The following is an 11,646-nucleotide window of genomic DNA, read 5'->3' on the forward strand; positions in this document are numbered from 1 at the left end:
GCTGACAACTCTTGCGGCCAAAGCTTTTATCATATTTTATAATATTCGCAACGCTCTTACGCGGATTCGAAATAAGATCATATTTTCCACATTTATTTGGTCACTTGCCATTTGCTCTCGCATAGAATCCGGGACCTCTGGGAAAGTTAGGGTTTCTTGACTTTCTTTATTTTGACGAAAATCGACAGTGCGAATTTCGGTTCCCACAGTTGTGGTCCAAAATACTTCACAACCCTGTCTAATTATCTGATCCACACGGACTGCTGACACCACTACTTTCCTTAGAGCCGGACTCATATTCAGACTTTGGTACTGGATCGGGTGAGGTCCAATCTCCAATCGCACACGACCTCTGTGGCAATCAAGAGTGGCCCGATACTTTCCCAACAAAACCATGCCTAGGATCATCTCGTGATTCTGTAGGCGCACAACGATCAGATCCACGAGTAGATTCCTACCTTGGATATTTGTCATGAGCCCTAGTGAATGCATGACTTGCCCACCGATTATCCCCAGATTCAGACAGAACAAACTCTTTCCGACCAGTTCTGGACTCATAAAACTATGTGTATCCCATGTGTCGAAAAGTACGTGTGTTTTCATACCACCAATCATAAGGGTCCCTATAAGATATGAACTCGTTTGAGTAAGCCAACCCTGGTCCATCTCTGGACTCGATTGCATACTAAACCTAGTCCATTCTCTTGGTCACTCGCCCAACTGGTCGAGCCCTATCTGATCCATATGGATCCTTAAGGAGTAATGCTTATCTCTATTGAGTCATGGTAGAACATGCAAATCCCTAAGCGACCGGGCTTTAGCGGATTGCCTTATCCCCCAAACCACTCAACCATAAACATAGCCTACCTTAGACTGATTCACAACATCTTGTTGTAATCATATACCACTGTCTCATGGAAAATACTTTGGTTCATGACCACACCACGAAGACCGTCCCATAACATCCCTCATGGCGTTGCCAATAACTTCAATACTTCCACTTCCAGTGGGTACCTAGATGATTAGGATCTCGGTTTGATCACACATTTGGAAAACGTCCCATACTGTTCTCCAAAGCGTCTTCCTTTTGCAAATGCTCACACCATTCACAACCGCAATTATAATATACCTCAATCCCCATCATACTAAGATACTTAACATCATGTTCTTCTATTGATTGGAACGAACATCCTGAGTTTCCTCATTTTTTCCTTGGACGGATTCAGATTGGAATTGGTTCATTCCATCCAACTAGATCTAAGGAAACCAACCTTGACTTGTACCGAGTCCTAGCTGATCCATCTGATCACAAGTCCACTTGTGTACTAGTCGTGTAGTGTCTCCCTTGAGTCAGATTTAACATTGCATATGCTCACTTATTAATTATTATAAACAGCCACTATGGAATAACACTTGTCTTCAGTAAAGTGTTGAACGTTTCTTTCAACCTAAGAGACTCTCTGGTCCATGTCACTTCCCTTGTCTAGTCATCCATAAAAAATTCTTGCATTGCTTCCATCCCTCCAATCCGTCTATTACTTCTAAATAACTAGATCGACCAACCTTTCTGTTTTTAGGATCTTGCCCTTGGAAAGTTCATCTTGGCTAAGCTGGCTCATCTTGGAACTTCCTGTTCACAAGCATGATACCCCTTACCTCAACTCTCTCTTGGCTCACCTCAACAAAGGTTTCATAGTCATCATAGTTTTCAGAAATAATTTCGGTTTGGAACTCAGCATCTTTGAGTGCTGTCCTAAACAGGATCAAGCATGCTCTGATACCAACTTGTAAGACCCGATCCCGGCCGCCTAGGCTGCGGTCGACGCCTCACGTCGCTCAGTCCACTTCATGGCCGAACCTCTTAATTTTTCTCCCTATATCTATAATATCACATTTAGTCGAGGGTTAACTTAGACCTTAGCTAAAGACTTCCTTAGTCATTCATAGATTAGATCATATCAGCAGCGGATTATTCTTTAATTAACCATTGGTCTAAAACCAATCTAAAACTTGTCTGGTCGAATCACTTTATGCAGTAAAAGGAATCACTAGAGCATCTGAATGGTTTAAGAGTGAAGACAGGTTCCTTCGGAGACTTGGAACTGTGAAGACCGTGTGAGAGCATTGTGGATGGGTGTCAGGGAATCAATGGATCGAGCTCAGTCACACATTCAATTTGCTAGTGCTCATTCGTTTGTTCAGAATATAGCTTCTGTGAGACCTAAGATGCAACAGAGGAATTGTTTTAAATCATTGCATTTTAAGTTCAAACGCAAGAAGAGACGACAGCAGTGGCATGATTCTGTTTTGTCTATGGAAGCCAGTGTACATGATTTGAAAAGCATGGAGCAGATACTTATTCTTTTCGGCTGGAACCATTACAATTTTTCAGGGAAACGAAACTACAGTGTGACGGTGATGTTCTTGTCTTTTATGCGAGACAATTTTCCTGGAACAATGGCCGGTAACAGAGAGTTCTCTGAGCTGTTTTTTAGCATTGTTGCGGAAAGGGTTTACGGAAGCAGAAACTACACATTCAGAGTTTTATATAACTTGAGATTAATTATTGACCTTTAGTTTATATTTTAATTAGATCAAAATATTTCAGGGGTTTATATCCTAAACTCTAAACCCCAAAACTTAATTCCAAACCTTTTATCAAACTTCAAACCACATCCAAAATATAATCTCAAATTTAAATTCTAAACCTCAAACAATAAATCTTAAATCTACACCCTAAATCTAATACTCTAAACTCCAAACTTAAACCCTACATACAAAGTCATAAATCTAAACTTTTTAAATTTATCATATAAATTGTAAACTTAAACTCCAAGTATATCCTAAAACTCAAACTAAAATCTTAAGTTTTATTCAAATTTTAATATTTTTTAAAAAAATCACTAAATATTATCACCCTAAACCCTAGACATGTTTTATACCCTAAACATAAACTTCAAAACTTCAATCCAGTCTTACACTTAAACTCAAAATTTAATTATTGTAAAAATATAGTCTTAAATTAAAATTCTAAACCTCAAACACTAAATCTTAAATCTACACTATATATCTAATACCCTATATCCCAAACTTAAACTCTACGTACAAAATCAAAAATCCAATCCTTACAAACTTATAATAGAAACTTTGAATTAAAATTCCAAGTATATTCTAAAACTCAAATCAAATACTTAATCCTAAATCATAACCCTAACCCCTAAACCACATATGTCATTTTAATATATATCATAAAATATTAAATCTTAATTTTAAATAAATAATAAGTCTATAAATAAATTAAAATTTCAAATACAAAATTTAGCTTTCAAATATTACATTATGATATCAAAGTATTTAAATCTTAGATAATTTTTATAATAGCTATAAATAAATAGAAAGACAATTTGTATTATGTTTTTTGAACCATTGATTAATCTGAATCAAATGTCTAAAATCACTCTCGTATCTATCATTATTTTTTTTTCCTATTGGTAGAAGTTGTTTATGACATGGATTACTATCCGCACCCTCGGATGATATTTAATCAACGCTTGAGATTAATTGTTTTTTTTATTTTTTTTATTTTTTTATTTTTTTTCTGAGATCTACGAACCAGAAGGAGATGGAGTTCGTAGAGAAAGGAGAAGAAGCGACGGCCGCTCGTCACCACCATCGCCATCTCTCCCGTCCCCCATCGCTCGTCACCACCACCATCGCTTCTCAGATCCGTCTTCACCGGAGTCGCCACCACCACCGCCACGCTCGTCATAACCACCATTGGTCACTTCTCTGTCTCTCATTCTCTCTGTGTTTTTTTTTGTTGTTATTATATGGTTTGATTTGAAGTTAAAGTTCGTTTATTTAATTATGTGTGCTGCAGAAGTCCAAGAGGAATGAGTATGCCAAAACTATCTCCCAACGTTTGCAACGTATTGTTTTAACTTGTCTGATTTGTTTTCTATCATTCTGTAATTTTTATGTGTTTGTTCGCTACATGCTCGTAAGAGACCAAGGTTCTGATTTGAAAGAATCAATCTGCCTCGTACGTTGTGTTCTTGCCCTTCCTCTTCAATCCTTCAGGTTTCGAGTGGCAGAAGATTGTTGATGATTAGACTGATCGGAACAGCTCACGATTATCTATCAATACGTACTTGTTTATCATCTCACGACTACAGAGAAGACTAAACTTTCTGGTATGTAGACAAAACTTCCAGTCTATATAGCTCTTAATCTGTGTTTAAAAAGGCGCTCGCCTTGAGCCTAGGCGATAGCTCCATCGCCATGCACATCCCAGGCGAGGGTATGGTCCCTAAGGCGCTCGCCTAGTGCGCTTTGGCCATAAGGCGGTGCCTTCAAAAGCGATGCAAAGGCGCGCCTTGGAGACCCTATGTTAACCGACGCTAAACCAGGTACGAAACCAAACCCTGCTTTAACTAATTCACCAATCTTATAACAAAACGTCAAAAATACTCATCAAAACCTTAGCTCCCTCTTCAAATTCTCACAAAACATAGATCTCACATTAAGGTTAGAGTATTATCTACTCTTCTCTAGTCTCATAGGTTCTTCTTCTTATTATTATGACTACTTGGGTTTCTTGGTTACAGTCTAGAATGCACTGCGATTGTTTATCTCTGTAATTTTGGTGCTTCTTTTCTTTTATACAGTAAGTGATTGACGCTTACGTAATTGACGCTTTCTAGTATATTGTAGCTTGAGGACTCCTGTGATCAAGTTGATGTATAATCTTTGTTTGTAACTGAAACAAATCTAATATATATTGAAATTCATTTTTAACATGTATTTTATTGCTCTTTAGGGTATAGTTTGTGTTTGCATGTTCTTTACGTTATTGAATGCTTTATTTGCATGTTCATCATCATAGTAATTTAGTGTCTTTTTTTTAATCACAGTTTCAAGTGGTCTTCAAGGCGAGCGCCTCGATGCGCCGTGGCGCAAGACGCAAGGCACATACTTCATCGCCATGGAGCGCCATGCGCCTTTTTAAACACAGCTCTTAATATTGGTATATTTGCTTCGATCACTGGTTTATGGAGTATCGTGGCTGGTGATTTTCTTGATACTGTTTGTGATGAAGATGTGTTTTTGCTTGATACAGTGATATATCATTCTCTGTCAATAATAATAATATATTTTTGTTGCTGTTTGTTTGTGTCTCAGACTGTTTTGGTCAGGTTGATAAAGGAGCTAATATTCTTGAAATTTGTCGCAATCATTGTGATACTGATCACACTTGCTCGCATGACTGCTGCTACTTGCTCTTTTTGGTTCTTTGCTGGATAAATTGAAAGACTTGCGTTTAGCATCTGATCACTCTTCTTTGCGTGTGTTTCTGCAAGTAAAAATGGTTAAGGGCTTTGTATGTACTTTTCATTCTGATGGGTTATTTGGGATTTAAAGTTTTTGACATTCTCAGAGTTTCCATAAATTTGCAGCAGGTAACATTTTCCCTTTATGAGTCTGTGCAATAAGCTTGACGACAGAGGTGGAAAGGCGGCGAGGTGGATGGGACGAGGTTGCTGTGATGGATGGGGCGGAGAGGCGTCAGATCTGAAGAAGCTATGTTGTGGAGATGGCAGAGGAAGCTAGCGGTGGTAGTGGTGGCGGCACTAAAAGATAAGAGCACTAGAAGATAGGAGATGAATTTTAGGTTTAGTTAAAAATTTGGTTTAGTTTAATAACACATTCATAAATATGTAAACAATTTCAATATATAAAATTTAATTTAATTTTTATTTTTCATATTTTTTTAGTTTTTAATAATGAAAATATTTAACAAAAATATTACATCATTAAAATTAAATTAATGATTTTTAATAACATTTGTATCACGTTATTATAAATATTAACAATTATATACAAACTAGCGCTATCGTTGTATAGTTAAAAATAGCATACAAAAAAACTGTTATTAAAAGTGTCGGACCTATTATATTGGGTGTTGTTAGAGCGGCTAAAGAAGCGCTATTATATAGAACTCAAAGCGTTTTACGGCCGTTATTAATACCCATATTTTATGTAGTGAATAAAGTGAAGGGTTTGAGGTTTAAACAAGATAAAAAGTTAAATTTAAGTATTTGTTTCTTATAGAACATTGAAAAGCTTGTCTATTTCTTAATTAATCGTTTAGGACCGAGTCAATGTTTCAGAGGAAGACTGAAACTTTAAAGAGTTCTTAGACCAAAAAAAAAAAACTTTAAAGAGTTCTATTCCTTGGAAGGAAGCTCGGACAAGGCCAGTTTTGGACGACGTTTTTGTGCACTGTGAGCTCGCGAGAATTTTATGATTGCTAGTAGGAATCATATGGATGCTTGCTTTGTTTAGTTATAGTTATTTAGATACATCTTTCAGCGTTTTATTTGTTGCTTTATGGATACATTTTTAAACGTTTAGTTGTTTAGTATCTCACTGAAGCAAGTTTTACTTTCGTAAAGTAACTAAACCTTTGATTGGCGCTTTGAAGCGCAGAGTAATTTTTGGCTGCAAACTTTATATAATCATATTTTTTATTTAAAGTATGCGTGGACATAAAATCTATAATCCAAAGTCCAACCGAATCCAAACAAAAACTGATTCGTACACAATCCAAAATAGGAAATACAAAAGTGGGTCTTGTAGGATGGTACAAATTATATCCAAACTTGAAGTGTTATTAGCAGAATCTGAACGTGTAACCCAAAAATATGAAACTCCAAATTAATCACAAATATAATATTTGAAATATAAATATGTATTTCAAATATTAAATATTATATTTATTTTCAAGGATATCTAAAATAATACCTTAAATATCCAATTCTATATAAATAAGTATTTATTTCTTTTGTTTTGCATTTAAATTTTGAATTTAACTTCAGATATATTCAAATATATCTGAATCCGAACGATATAAAGTTACTATATAGTTTTTAGGATGTGATATAAATTAGAACTAAAACCAATATGTTATATCTGAACCCGATCCGTACTTACAAATTTACCAGAATGAGACATTGGATGCGATATAAATTAGAAACAAAAGTTCAAATCAGGATACCTGACGCCCAAACCTAACTTAAAATATGCTTTATGTTTTTTTCAGTTAGTTTAAAATTTGATAAATATTTTACATGTTTGTTGGAATAACCCGTAAAACTATATTCATAAAATATCAATAATAACATATTCCATCGTATCATTAAATATTAATAGTAGCTAACTTTAATATTTATTTTATTATATATATATATATATGTGTGTATAATTGTAATACTTGATCTAGAAGAATTATATTACTATGTATTTGGTGAAGGTTTTGATTGTTTCTTGCATTTAAATTAAAGTATAGTTGTCCATATACGAATGAGTATTCATATACAATAAATACAATATAATTGATTAGCTACTTAAATTTAGTGAAAAATTTACTTAAAAAATACGGGATCAATTTTTATTCAAATATTTATATACTGAAAATTATAAATTTTATACATATATAATTTTATAAAATAATTAAATTAAAATTTATATGAATATAATATATGAAAAATATAATTCATTTACATAATCCAAATGTATTAATTTTACTTATTTTTTAAAGCTTTAAATTATAGTATAAATTTATTTTTTAATTTTAATATTGGTCAAAAATTATTTTATCATTATATAAATTAACTATATGCCATTCAAATTCTCTCTTACTTGGTGAATATATTGAATTGTTTTAATATTCTAATTTAAATATGTATATTAAAGTATGAAATTATTTATTAGTTTATATATCTTACTTTAGTATTTTGTTTAAATAAGTTAAAGTATGTTGTAAAATTTATGAGGATATGTTATAATTTATAAAATAGTTAATAAATGAACTAAATTACTTTATATTTATTAATAGGTGTATTAATTTAATTATGAATATAAATATTATAGGAATGTTATTTCTTGTTCTATAAAAATGAATTAATATTCATTTATAACTATGTTTAATATTAATTATGAATTTTATTATTTAAAAGTAAATATTAAAAAGAAATGTATATATAAATTTTAAATTAAAAAGGTACTAAAAGATATTATTAAGATAAAATCTTAAAAAAATACTTAAGAATATCATTTTAGATATCTTATTTTGAAAATATTAAAATAATAGGTTAGATATGGTATATATTTAAGAATAACTAAGTTAGTTGTAGGAGAAAAAATAAGAAGTTAAATAAATGTTATGGTTCAACCTAAACTATTTGTAAGTAGATAAAAAGTGTTTATGTTTTAATAGTACTGATGAAAATAGAGATAAACATGAAAAGCACAACTTAATAAAAAAAAAAAACAGAACCATAGTGTATATCTATATTATTAAAACAAGAACATTGTGTTGGATCTAACATGAAATAATAATTTTAAATATAATATTTTTATTTCAAAATAAAATTTTAAATTAAATTTGAACATTATTATTTTTTTACTTTAACTTCAGCGATTTACGAAAAATCATAAATGTATTTTTGGTAGTCTTATTTCTTATGATTTAGTTTAACTATTTCAGTTTTATCTTATAATAAAGTTAAAATTACATTTTATAAAAATATTTTTAATTATATTATATTACATTTTATGATTATTTATATTAAATATATATCTTATCAGCTAATTTTTAATATATATATATATATATATATTCTAATAATTTGACATTTTGTTTGTTTTAGTTAAAATATGTTAAAGTGGGAAATCAGTTTGTTAATTAACTTGATGTACATATAAATTTAAATAAAATTTTAAACTTTAACTATAAAAATAAAAATATGATATATAAGTTTATGTAAAAATAATATATTTGTAATCTTATTTAGCTTATTTTTATTAATGAAATATATATATATATATATATATATATATATATATATATATTACATCGTGGCTTTGCTTATAACGAAAGAAAGTGAGAGAGAATTATTAATATATTTGATCAAAAACAAATATCTATATGGAAAATTACATTAGTGATAATATATGAGTTATCACTCATTACCATATTTAAAAGTTCTTGCCAAAAAATATAAATCTTCATAAAGAAATTTTACATGCCACAATTAGTCCAATATCATTTCACTATTTTTTAAAACCATGTCATCCTTTTTTAGTATCATGTTATTTTTTTGTGAGAATTATTGTTGTGATGACATGTGTATAAATCACTTCTCAAATAATGAATAGGGGTTAAAATATTATTAATAATTAATAAAAAAACCTTGTATCTATATTAAAGTAATTATGGAAACAACATTATATTACTATATATGTTTCCAAACAATATAATAATTACTTTTTGTGTAACACTATAAAAATTAAAACATTAAGTCTCACCTTTTAGTAGCTTTTTATTAATCTTTTTTAATTTTTTTTATAAAACTATATAATTGACTAAAGCACTCAAATAACTTAATTTAATATGAAATCAGTTAAAGTAATAGATATTATTTATTTCATAAACATAAATTACATTCATTTAAACTTAAACCTTGTTATAGTCAATAAATTGACATCAAATTTGTTTTATAATTATTTTTTTTTTAAATATATATATATATATATATATCACACAGTTAATCAAATAAATTGCAGATATTTTAATTAAAAATTTATAACAAAAGGATTAAAATAATTAACAATACTAAAATACATAAATATAAATAATATAAGAAAATATAAATAAAAAATAATATAATTATATATATATTCAAATATACTAGAATAAAAATGTTAAAACATTTTATTTCCTCAATAAAATTTTGTTAAAAAATATTTCCGTACTTTTAAGCGCGGGTCAGAATCTAATAAACATTGAAACTGGATTTAAAGTTTTTCAAAAATATTAATTCTTAAAAATTCTTGTCATCCAAGTTCAAGATCTACACACTCTGACTCGAGAGAGTGTGTATTAGAGAATCTTATAGATAAACACTAACGGGAATAGTAAGTTTAAATGAAAAATGGCCCACTCGTTCTTGCAGACTATGGTGCATGGGTTGTAACTTGTAAGAGCAGCCATCTTGTCGTTGAAGATGAGCTCGGTGAGATCTACAGGTACCTCTCTGTTTAAATGCTGACCGTATCTGGCTACAGCTGCTACTCGCCCGTTTCAAGTTTTTCGCTATGCTGGTCTTCTTTCCCTCGAAAAAAGATCTCATTCTTCGGTTTTTATGCGGCCAACTGATAAGAAGAAAACATCTGATAAGAACGAACCCCATACATATAACCAAGAGTTCCAATACGCAAGATAGAAGAAAAATGATGTGGGCTCACATATGAACTTTCAACCTTTAATTTCCAATGGTTTGTGTATAAATTATCACCGATGTGAGAAAGAAAGGCATTTTTAAGGATATTAGCTAAGAATCTTGTTGGTTACCTTTTCAAGAAGACTGTGGTGGACTTGAGTTACAGACTTACAGGCAAGTTGATGGCAGCGAATATACTTAGACCTTTTTAGCTCTTCTCGCAATTTTGCTGAACCGCAGACTAAAAAGGAAACTGAAAGGAGCAAACCAGAAAACAAAGACATCATATGCACATATCCCTTCTCCTTAATACTCTGACATCACGTAGTCACGTACCAAGCATGGGATTCGTACTTCTTCTGTGTTATCAATGACAAAGAAGATATATATATATATATATATATATATATATATATATATATATTACCTGAACATAATTGAGATACTCTGAATTTGCAGCTAAAGTATGCACAGCTGTTTTCTACCATTCAGGCATATGTTCCTTTCGCCGACTCAAGTATACATCAACAAAACAAAGGTCAGAAGAGACGAAGTAAAAAAAACCGGCAGTGATCACACGCACTAGCGGATCTAGAAATTACTTTTACCCGGGGCAAAACTTTAATATCGGTGTATAATTTTGAATATCAACAGGGGCGGTATAAAAAATGGTACACAATTACATCAAATTTTTAATTACTATAGGGGGCAACTGCCCCACCCAAAGTAGGCATAGTTCCGCCACTGATCACACGCATTCTTAAGGTAACTCAATACAAGAAAACATCGGTATTCTGACGGACATTCCGACGGAAAATGAAATCCTCGGAATTTTCCGAGGAATTTCCGAGGATATCCCGAGGAAACCCAAAATTTGGTTTCCTCGGAATTTCCTCGGAATATACCGACGGAATTCCGAGGAAATATCAATCCGTCGGAATATTCTTATGAAATACCGAGGAAAAATGTATTCCTCGGAAAAAACCGATGAATTCCGAGGATATATTATAGCCGTTGGAGAGCCGTTGGGGGATTTTAAAAATTCCGAGGAAATTCCGACGAACTAGCCGTTGGCGTCGGAATTTCCTCGGTCTGTCGGCAGGATTTCAACTATAAATACAAGCACTCATCTTCCTCTTCATTCACTCCATATCTTCATCCTCCCTCTTACTCTATTTACACACGAATTTGATTCATAAAAAACATGTCTTCTTCAAATTATTTTCGTTCTTGGATCGATCGACCTCATTTGGATCCGAACACAAGATTGCTTACGGAAGAATACCAACGAGGTATAACCGAATTCATGGGGTTAGTTCACCGACAACCGGAAGCAAAAACAGGTATGTTAAGATGTCCTTGC

General features: G+C 31.7%; 1 long non-coding RNA gene across 9 annotated transcripts; it reads left to right on the plus strand.

Annotated features, from left to right (window-relative positions):
• The first annotated feature begins 3,570 nt into the window (after nucleotides 1-3,570).
• On the plus strand, nucleotides 3,571-5,752 carry LOC106296789. 9 transcript variants are annotated; one of them, XR_001261292.1, is made up of 6 exons: nucleotides 3,572-3,780; nucleotides 3,881-4,193; nucleotides 4,265-4,409; nucleotides 4,914-5,026; nucleotides 5,182-5,368; nucleotides 5,457-5,752. It is a non-coding gene; the product is annotated as an uncharacterized LOC106296789 (long non-coding RNA). The 9 variants fall into 9 exon arrangements; XR_001261290.1 differs by having other exon boundaries at nucleotides 3,571-3,780; nucleotides 3,881-4,409; nucleotides 4,914-5,068; XR_001261296.1 differs by having other exon boundaries at nucleotides 3,571-3,780; nucleotides 3,881-4,409; nucleotides 5,182-5,380; nucleotides 5,460-5,752.
• Nucleotides 5,753-11,646: the final 5,894 nt, after the last annotated feature.

Source organism: Brassica oleracea, chromosome C6 (assembly GCF_000695525.1).
Source record: "Brassica oleracea var. oleracea cultivar TO1000 chromosome C6, BOL, whole genome shotgun sequence".
Classification (NCBI taxonomy): domain Eukaryota; kingdom Viridiplantae; phylum Streptophyta; class Magnoliopsida; order Brassicales; family Brassicaceae; genus Brassica; species Brassica oleracea.